The following is a 9,845-nucleotide window of genomic DNA, read 5'->3' on the forward strand; positions in this document are numbered from 1 at the left end:
GTTTTATAAGATAAGCAAACTCAGGTTGTTGGCACAGTACTTTGTTGCCATTTTCCAAATCTTAAAGTGACCAAATACATTTGGTGGAGGGCAATGGAGGCTTATTTGCAGTAAAAACTCAGGAGGCAGGGGGGGACATGCGGGGGTGTCACTTTATCTGTCTTTGACCTCATGTATGCGGCTGAAATGGACTTTAGTCACATTGAGCAAAGCTCTAACTGGCCGCGTGCCTTGGGTTAGTCTTTTCACCTCCCGGTGATTAGTAGCTTCACCTGGAAAGTGAAGGGGTTGAACACAATTATCTCTAAGTTCTCCTCTAGCTTTCAAGTGCCATGGTTCAATGATTTATCCGTACTTGAGCCTTCATGTGGAGTTCTGTTCATTTCAAACCTACTGCAGCTGCTCCAATAAGTTCTAGGCTTGTTACAGAGATTTCAAAGAAGGTGGATTCAATGACAGCATCTTAATTTTTATCCTCAAATGCTGTCTCTCTCTAGGTGAGCTATCAAAGAGATATATTTTAGAAATTTTTTTTTTTTTTTAAGTATTTGAAAGACTGCCTGTCAATTTTAGGGCTGAAAGTTGCCATGAAGTGCCCCTGTCTGCAGAAAACTCCTGCAAACATTGTTTATACATCCAAGGCTTCAGGGGCCTTTCATGGGACCCCAGGCCCATACTGAGCTTCCTAAGCCATATGAAGGGACCTTAACCAGAAGGACCAATGGTATCCTGCTGACTTCTGATGAGATTCCAGGCCCATGCATGGTTTCTGGATTAGAGATGAACCTAGGAATAAAATAAATTAATCACAGGGCTTCCATTCTTTGAAAGTTAAACTCGAATTTATTTTTTAATTATGGTGAAATACATACAACATAAAATTATTTTTTAAATTTTTTAAATTACATTTATTTATTTTTGAGAGACAGAGTGAGACAGAGTGCGAGCGGGGGAGGGCACAGAGAGAGGGAGACACAGAATCCAAAGCAGGCTCCAGGCTCTGAGCTGTCAGCACAGAGCCCAACGCGGGATTCGAACCCACGAACTGTGAGATCATGACCTGAGCCGAAGTCAGACACTTAACAGACTGAGCCACCCAGGTGCCCTGACATAATGTAAAATTTTAAACTTGAATTTGTAATCATCAATCTGCTATCTGGGGCCTTTTTGTTTTTATTTTCCAAGATGGTCTTAGAAGGCTATTTATAATGTCTGGAAATCACCGAGGTGTGATATTTCCTTCTGCTCTGTGTCAGAGCAAAAAGATGGCACAAAAAGATGTCAGGAGACGTAGCTCAGGCAGGTCCAGCCCAGGAGGGAATGCTTTAGTCACTATGATGGCCACGTGGGTTACCACTCAGAATGGGTTGCGCTGTGGTGTTTAGAGTATAAAGACACCAATGTTAATAACTTAAGCAAACGGCCACCAAGCTCTGGTTTAGAAGTCAGTTTTGGCATCTCAGAAAGTAGAGATGGAGCCATGACTCTTTTCCTAACTAGTTGGCTGGACTTGCCCACACTACTATTGGGCTTTGCAAAAGTTCGGTTTCTTACCTAAAAAAAAAAAAAGAAAAAAAAGAAAAAGAAAAAAGAAAATGGAGACGATAAACTCCACAGGACTCTCATGAGGATAAACTGATTCATTCGACAAATAGTGAATGAGCATCTACTAGGTTCCAGGGCATAGTATCAAATAGTAGCAGCTAACATTTACTGAGCACTTTATGTGAAGTAGCTCATTTAATTCTCCTGGAAGCTTTATACAGGAACTACTATTTTTACCCTCTCACAGATCAGAAAATGGAGATAACAGATGGGAAGATGCTTTGTAGGTTGCACGGCATGACCCAGGAGAAATTTTCCTTTACTTCCCCTATTTTATTTCTATGGATTCTTGTGACCTATACTGTCTAACAGCTATAACAGCAGGTATTTATAGCATGTTTTCTGTGTGCCAAGACTTCTAAGCACTTTCCAAGCGTGAACTCATTTAATCTTCCCAACCACCCAATGACGTAGATTAGTATTGTCACCCCTATTTTACAGATGAAGAAATTGAAGTCAGAAAGGATTAAATGACTTGCACAACCTATTATAACTACTGTTGGACCCAGGACCCTAACTCAGATGAGTCAGATAAATCACCCCTGGCCTCTGTGTGTTGCTATCTTGCCGTCAGTTAGCACTAATGTGATTTAATACGAGCCCTTGGAGGAGAGGGCTGCAGTCACAGGGAATTCCTCGTGCGGGACTGGCTCTCGGGGTGCTGCTCCCCAAGCTGGGTGCTGGCTTCTCTCCCTATGAAGGGCCAAGCCAGCCCTGACTAGCTGTGCCAACCAGCATTAACCTTTTCTTTGTTCGAGTCACTTGCGTTGAAATAGATAATGAACATACGCCTTGATTTCTTCTGTGGAAGATGGGCTGAAGATTCGTGGTGTGACTCCTGCATCCTATCATGCAAGGTGGCTGTTCCTGGGGAACAAAGATGCAAGAAAAAGGCAGCTGCAGTGATTTTTCTGAGCCCTGCCTCAACACGGATAGCAGAGCCAAATAGCTCAGACACCTAACCCTAGACTAAACTCTATTTGTAATTTCCTGGTGGGTCTTGCTTTAATCCAGAGGGATGCATGGCCTTCTCCTGCACTCTCACGGACCTTCTCGGCTTGCCTCCATTCTGGTCTTGCCTCAGGAAGACTACAGAATAATCTATTACAATGGGTGTTTTTTTTTGCATGTCTCTCCTACCCTGTGTGAATGTCTCAGGGACAACAGCTAGCTTTCACTGCTGTATCCATAGCTCCTAACACTGAATCCAACACTTAATAGGTGTTGAATAAATGTTAGGCTAAGTAAATAAATGAACAAAGTTACAGGCTAAGGCAAGAAAGAAATCCATCGAATCCTGAGCCCCCCGTGAAAGATGAATGATCTCACAGGTGCACATTTATCCTGCCTATGTCACAGGCTGGTTCAGAGAAGTTAATGCATGTGAGGTCACTCTGGTCTTGATAAATTGCCGTTTAAATTTACATCTTGACTTTTTTTATCTCCTGATAAAGGTTTGTAATTGAATAGAATGGCCAGGTGTTTCTTTATTTATTAAATGCATTTTTTAAATGCTTATTTATTTTGAAAGAGAGAGAGAGAGAGAGAGAGAGAGAGAGAGAGAGAGATCATGAGTGGGGGAGAGGCAGAGAGAAAGGGAGAGAGAGATAGAATCACAAGCAGACTCCATGCTCAGCACAGAGCCTGACGCAGGGCTCAATCCAATGATCGTGAGAATATGACCTGAGCTGAAATCAAGAGTTGGCTGCTTAACTGACTGAACAACCTAGACACCCCCATCAGGTGTTGTTTAAACAATATCTGAGCAGTTAACCTTGTACCCTTCCAGATTCCTGACAGGAAATAAGCTGTTACTATAAGTTCACCTGATGTAGGGAGAGAAGCTCTACCCTTCCTGGGTCACCCACTCCCTAAAATTTAACAGTGCTCTCATACAGAATAGGCTGTCGAGAACCACTTATGAAACTGCCCTGGGTTTCTGGCCTTTGGAGACCAGGCTTGATATGAACTCAGGTCATAGCTGGTGTCCACCGAGCAGTTAGTATATGCTCTTCTGTACTAAGGTTTCTGTACCTAGTATCTCATTTAAAGAGTACAATAAGCTGAGGGAGGTATGATTATAAGCATCCTCAATTTATGAGGGAGGAAACAGGCACAGAATTAAAATAGCCTGCTCAAAACTACATAACTAGTAAGTAGCAGAGCGGGGCTTTGAACCAGGAAGTTTCAATCCAGGGCACCTCTCTAACCATGGCCAGCACTGGTTTCTGGGTCATCTTTGTGATTTGAGACATGATGTAATGGAAAGATCTCTGTTCTAGAGAGAAGACTCAGGTCTTGGTCCAGGTTGGCCAGAAATTAGTAATCTGATCAAGTTACCTGCTTTTGTATTTCTTAAGTGGGGAATTGAAGATCAGTGTTCAAAAATCTTTCATAAAGGAAGGCCCCCTTTTAATAATTCCATGGGACCCATGCTTTGAAAAGTATCATTCATCAAAAGAATATTTACTGAAGTTACTTTTTATATTTTTAGCTAATTAAGTCAAATCAGAGTTATCAGTTTCAGCAAAGTCCCATCTGTCCACTTGACCTAGTTTCTACCCTGTTTTTCTGGGTCACATCACCAATTATTTTTGTTTCTTAGACCTGGCCACCATCTTTTATATAAGTCTGTTTACTAGTTTTGTCTTTCTCTCCCTCCAGAATGTAAACTTCTATGTGGGCCAGCAACTCACCTGCTTATTTACCAGGTACCACCTGCTCCAGGCAGGGTAACCCTCAAGGCCAGGTAACACAGTGTACTACATTCATGGTGGAGAGACTTCTGTGGTAGCACGACTTCTCTAAAGATCCCAGTTGATGGCAAATATATACCCTTTCAACTCAGTTAATGTACAGGTTGAAGGAGTTGAAGAAAATATTCTTTGTCTATCTATGAAAGATGCTTGGATCCATCCCTTTATGAAACTAAATGTTGATATATGAGATCTTGAGAATGTTCTGGAAAGCTATGCATATAGGGATGGGTGGGACAAAGGCAAGATAGGACAAAGAGATAAATTCTGATACATTTTCCATGAAGGCTTCAGTCAATCCTATAGGATGCTCTGGAGCTAGATATAGTCCTTTTAAGTTGTCCCTAACTGAGGCAAGGGTCAAACCTTTGATCCATGTATTAGCCTGGCATTGGCCACCAATTTCCTTGTGCTAATCTGTTCAGGCTGCTATATCAGAATACCAGAGTCCATACCATACCATAGGGTGGTTTCTAAACAATAGAAATCTATTTCTCACAGTCCAGAGGCTTGGAAGTCCAAGATCAAGGTGCTTGGAGACTCAGGGTTTGGTGAGAAGTCACTTCCTGTTTCACAGACAGATGGTCGTCTTCTCTCTGGGTCCTCATGTGGCAGAAGGGATAAGGAAGTTCTCTGGGGACTTTTTTCTTTCTTTTTCTTTCTTTCTTTCTTTCTTTCTTTCTTTCTTTCTTTCTTTCTATTTTATTTTTTAAAATTTACATACAAATTAGTTAGCATAGAGTGAAACAATGATTTCAGGAGTAGATTCCTTAATTCCCCTTACCCATTTAGCCCATCCCCCCTCCCACAACCCCTCCAGTAACCCTCAGTTTGTTCTCCATATTTATGAGTCTCTTCTGTTTTGTCCCCCTCCCTGTTTTTATATTATTTTTGTTTCCCTTCCCTTATGTTCATCTGTTTTGTCTCTTAAAGTCCTCAAATGAGTGAAGTCATATGATTTTTGTCTTTCTGTGACCGACTAATTTCACTTATAATATTACCCTCCAGTTCCATCCACGTAGTTGCACATGGCAAGATTTCATTCTTTTTGATTGCTGAGTAATACTCCATTGTATATATATACCACTTCTTTGTCCATTCATCCATCGATGGACATTTGGGCTCTTTCCATATATTGGCTATTGTTGATAGTGCTGCTATACACATGGGGGTGCACGTGTCCCTTCGAATCAGCACATCTGTATCCTGTGGATAAATGCTTAGTAGTGCAATTGCTGGGTCATGGGGTAGTTCTATTTTTAGTTTTTTGAGGAACCTCCATACTGTTTTCCAGAGTGGCTGCACCAGCTTGCATTCCCACCATCAATGCAAAAGAGATCCTCTTTCTCCACATCCTCGCCGACATCTGTTGTTGCCTGAGTTGTTAATGTTAGCCATTCTGACAGGTGTGAGGTGGTATCTCACTGTGGTTTTGATTTGTATTTCCCTGATGATGACTGATATTGAGCATTTTTTCATGTGTCGGTTGACCGTCTGGATGTCTTCCTTGGAGAAGTGTCTATTCATGTCTTTTGCCCATTTCTTCACTGAATTATTTGTTTTTTGGGTGTTGAGTTTGATAAGTTCTTTATAGATTTTGGATACTAACCCTTTATCTGATTTGTCATTTGCAAATATCTTCTCCCATTCTGTCAGTTGCCTTTTAGTTTTGCTGATTGCTTCCTTCACTGTGCAGAAGCTTTTTTTTTTTTTTTTTTTTTTTTTTTTTTTGATGAGGTCCCAGTAGTTCATTTTTGCTCTTGTTTCCCTTTCCTCCAGAGACATGTCAAGTAAGAAGTTGCTGCAGCCAAAGTCAAAGAGATTGTTGGCTGCTTTCTCCTGGAGGATTTTGATGGCTTCCTGTCTTACATTCAGGTCTTTCATCCATTTTGAGTTTATTTTTGTGTACGGTGTAAGAAAGTGGTCCAGGTTCATTCTTCTGCATGTCGCTGTCCAGTTTTCCCGGCACCATTTGCTGAAGAGACTGTCTTTATTCCATTGGATATTCTTTCTGCTTTGTCAAAGATTAGTTGGCCATACGTTTGTGGGTGCATTTCTGGGTTCTTTATTCTATTCCATTGATCTGAGTGTCTGTTCTTGTGCCAGAACCATACTGTCTTGATGATTACAGCGTTGCAGTATAGCTTGAAGTCTGGGATTGTGATGCTTCCTGCTTTGGTTTTCTTTTTCAAGATTGCTTTGGCTATTCGGGGTCTTTTCTCGTTCCATACAAATTTTAGGATGATTTGTCTTAGCTCTGTGAAGAATGCTGGTGTTACTTTGATAGGGATTGCATTGAATATGTAGATTGCTTTGGGTAGTATTGACATTTTAACAATATTTGTTCTTCCTACCCAGGAGCATGGAATCTTTTTCCATTTTTTTGTGTCTTCTTCAATTTCTTTCATAAGCTTTCTGTAGTTTTCAGTGTATAGATTTTTCACCTCTTTGGTTAGATTTATTCCTAGGTATTTTATGGTTTTTGGTGCAACTGTAAATGGGATCCATTCCTTGATTTTTCTTTCTGTCACTTCATTGTTGGTGTATAGGAATGCAACTGATTTCTGTGCATTGATTTTATATCCTGCAACTTTGCTGAATTCATGAATCAATTCTAGCAGTTTTTTTGGTGGAATATTTTGGGTTTTCCATATAGAGTATCATGTCATCTGCGAAGAGTGAAAGTTTGACCTCCTCCTGGCCGATTTGGATGCCTTTTATTTCTTTGTGTTGTCTGATTGCAGAGGCTAAGACTTCCAATACTATGTTGAATAACAGTGGTGAGAGTGGACATCACTGTCTTGTTCCTGACCTTAGGGGGAAAGCTATCAGTTTTTACCCATTGAGGATGATATTAGCGTTGGGTCGTTCAAATATGGCTTTTTTCATGTTGAGGTATGCTCCTTCTATCCCTACTTTCTTGAGGGTTTTTATCAAGAAAGGATGCTGTATTTTGTCAAATGCTTTCTCTGCATCTATTGAGAAGATCATATGGTTCTTGTCCTTTCTTTTATTGATGTGATGAATCACACTGATTGTTTTGAGGATATTGAACCAGCCCTGCATCCCAGGTATAAATCCCACTTGGTCATGGTGAATAATTTTTTAAATGTATTGTTGGATTCTGTTGGCTAATATCTTGTTGAGGATTTTTGCCTCCATGTTCATCAGGGAAGTTGGTGTATAGTTCTCCTTTTTAGTGGGGTCTCTGTCTGGTTTTGGAATCAAGGTAATGCTGGCTTTATAGAAACACTTTGGAAGTTTTCCTTCCATTTCTATTTTTTTGGAACAGCTTCAAGAGAATAGGTGTTAACTCTTCCTTAAATGTTTGGTAGAATTCCCCTGGAAAGCCATCTGCCCCTGGACTCTTGATTTTTTTGGGATATTTTTGATTACTAATTCTATTTCTTTACTGGTTATGGGTCTGTTCAAATTTTCTATTTCTTCCTGTTTCAGTTTTGGTAGTGTATATGCTTCTAAGAATTTGTCCATTTCTTCCAGATTGCCCATTTTATTGTCATGTACTTGCTCATAATATTCTCTTATTATTGTTTTTATTTCTTCTGTGTTGATTGTGATCTCTCCTCTTTCATTCTTGATTTTATTTATTTGGGTTCTTTCCTTCTTCTTTTTGATCAAACTGGCTAGTGGTTTATCAATTTTGGTAATTCTTTCAAAGAACCAGCTTTTGGTTTCATTGATCTGTTCTACTGTTTTTTTGGTTTTGATAGCATTAATTTCTGTTCTAATCTTTATTATTTCCTGTCTTCTGCTGGTTTTGGGTTTATTTGCTGTTCTTTTTCCAGTTCTTTAAGGCATAAGTTTAGGTTGTATATCTGAGATCTTTTTTTCTTCTTTAGGAAGGCCTGGATTGCTATATACTTTCCTCTTATGACCGCCATTGCTGCGTCCCAGAGGTTTTAGGTTGTGGTATTATCATTTTCATTGGCTTTCATGAACTTTTTAATTTCCTGTTTAACTTCTTGGTTAGCCCATTTATTCTTTAGTAGGATGTTCTTCAGTTTCCAAGTATTTGTTACCTTTCCAATTTTTTTATTGTGGTTGATTTTGAGTTTCATAATGTTGTGGTCTGAAAATACGCACAGTATGATCTCGATCTTTTTGTACTTGTTGAGGACTGATTTGTGTCCCAGTATGTGGTCTATTCTGGAGAACGCTCCATGTGCACTGGAGAAGAATGTATATTCCGCTGCTTTAGTATGAAATGTTCTGATATATCTGTTAAGTCCATTTGGTCCAGTGTGTCATTCAAAGCCATTGTTTCCTTGTTGATTTTTTGATTAGATGATCTGTCCATTGCTGTGAGTGGGGTGTTGAAGTCTCCTACTATTATCTATGAGTTTCTTTATGTTTGTGATTAAATGATTTATATATTTGGGTGTTGCCACATTTGGCACATAAATGTTTACAATTGTTAGGTGTTCTTGGTCTATAGACCCCTTGATTGTGATATAATGTCCTTCTGCATCTCCTGATAGAGTCTTTGTTTTGAAGTCTAGATTGTTTGATATAAGTATGGCTACTCCGGCTTTCTTTTGTTGACCATTAGCATGATAGATGGTTCTCCATCCCCTTATTTTCAATCTAAGGTGTCTTTAGGTCTAAAGTGGGTCTCTTGTAAACAGCATATAGATGGATCTTGTTTTCTTATGCATTCTGTTACCCTATGTCTTTTGATTGGAGCATTGAGTCCATTGACGTTTAGAGTGAGTACTGAAAGATATGAATTTATTGCCATTATGATGCTTGTAGAGTTGGAGTTTCTGGTGGTGTTCTCTGGGCCTTTCTAATCTTTGTTTCTTTTGGTATATATACATACCAAACTCCTTTAATTTTTGTTTGTCTGGGAACCTTTCTATCTCTCCTTCTATTTTAAATGACAGCCTTGCTGGATAAAGAATTCTTGGCTGCATATTTTTCTGATTCAGCACACTGAACATTTCCCGCCACTATTTTCTGGCCTGCCAAGTTTCTGTGGATAGATCTGCTGCAAACCTGGTCTTTCTTCCCTTGTATGTTAGGGACTTTTTTTCCTTTTCTGCTTCCATGAGTCTCTCCTTGGCTGAGTATTTTGTGAATTTGACTATGATATGCCTTGTTGATGGTCGGTTTTTGTTGAATCTAATGGGGGTCCTGTGTTTCCTGGATTTTGATGTCTGTGTCTTTCCCCAGGTTAGGAAAGTTTTCTGCTATGATTTGCTCACATAACCCTTCTACCCCTATTTCTCTTCCTCTTCTGGGACCCCTATGTTTCTGATGTTCCTTTTTAACGAGTCACTGATTCCTCTAATTCTAAAATCGTGTTCTTTTGCCTTAATCTCTTTTTTCTGCTTTGTTATTCTCTATTAGTTTGTCTTCTATATCGCTGATTCTCTGTTCTGCCTCATCCATCTTTGCCACCGCTGCATCCATACGTGATTGCAGCTCAGTTATAGCATTTTTAATTTCATTCTGGCTATTTTT

Source organism: Panthera uncia (assembly GCF_023721935.1).
Source record: "Panthera uncia isolate 11264 chromosome C1 unlocalized genomic scaffold, Puncia_PCG_1.0 HiC_scaffold_3, whole genome shotgun sequence".
Lineage (NCBI taxonomy): Eukaryota > Metazoa > Chordata > Mammalia > Carnivora > Felidae > Panthera > Panthera uncia.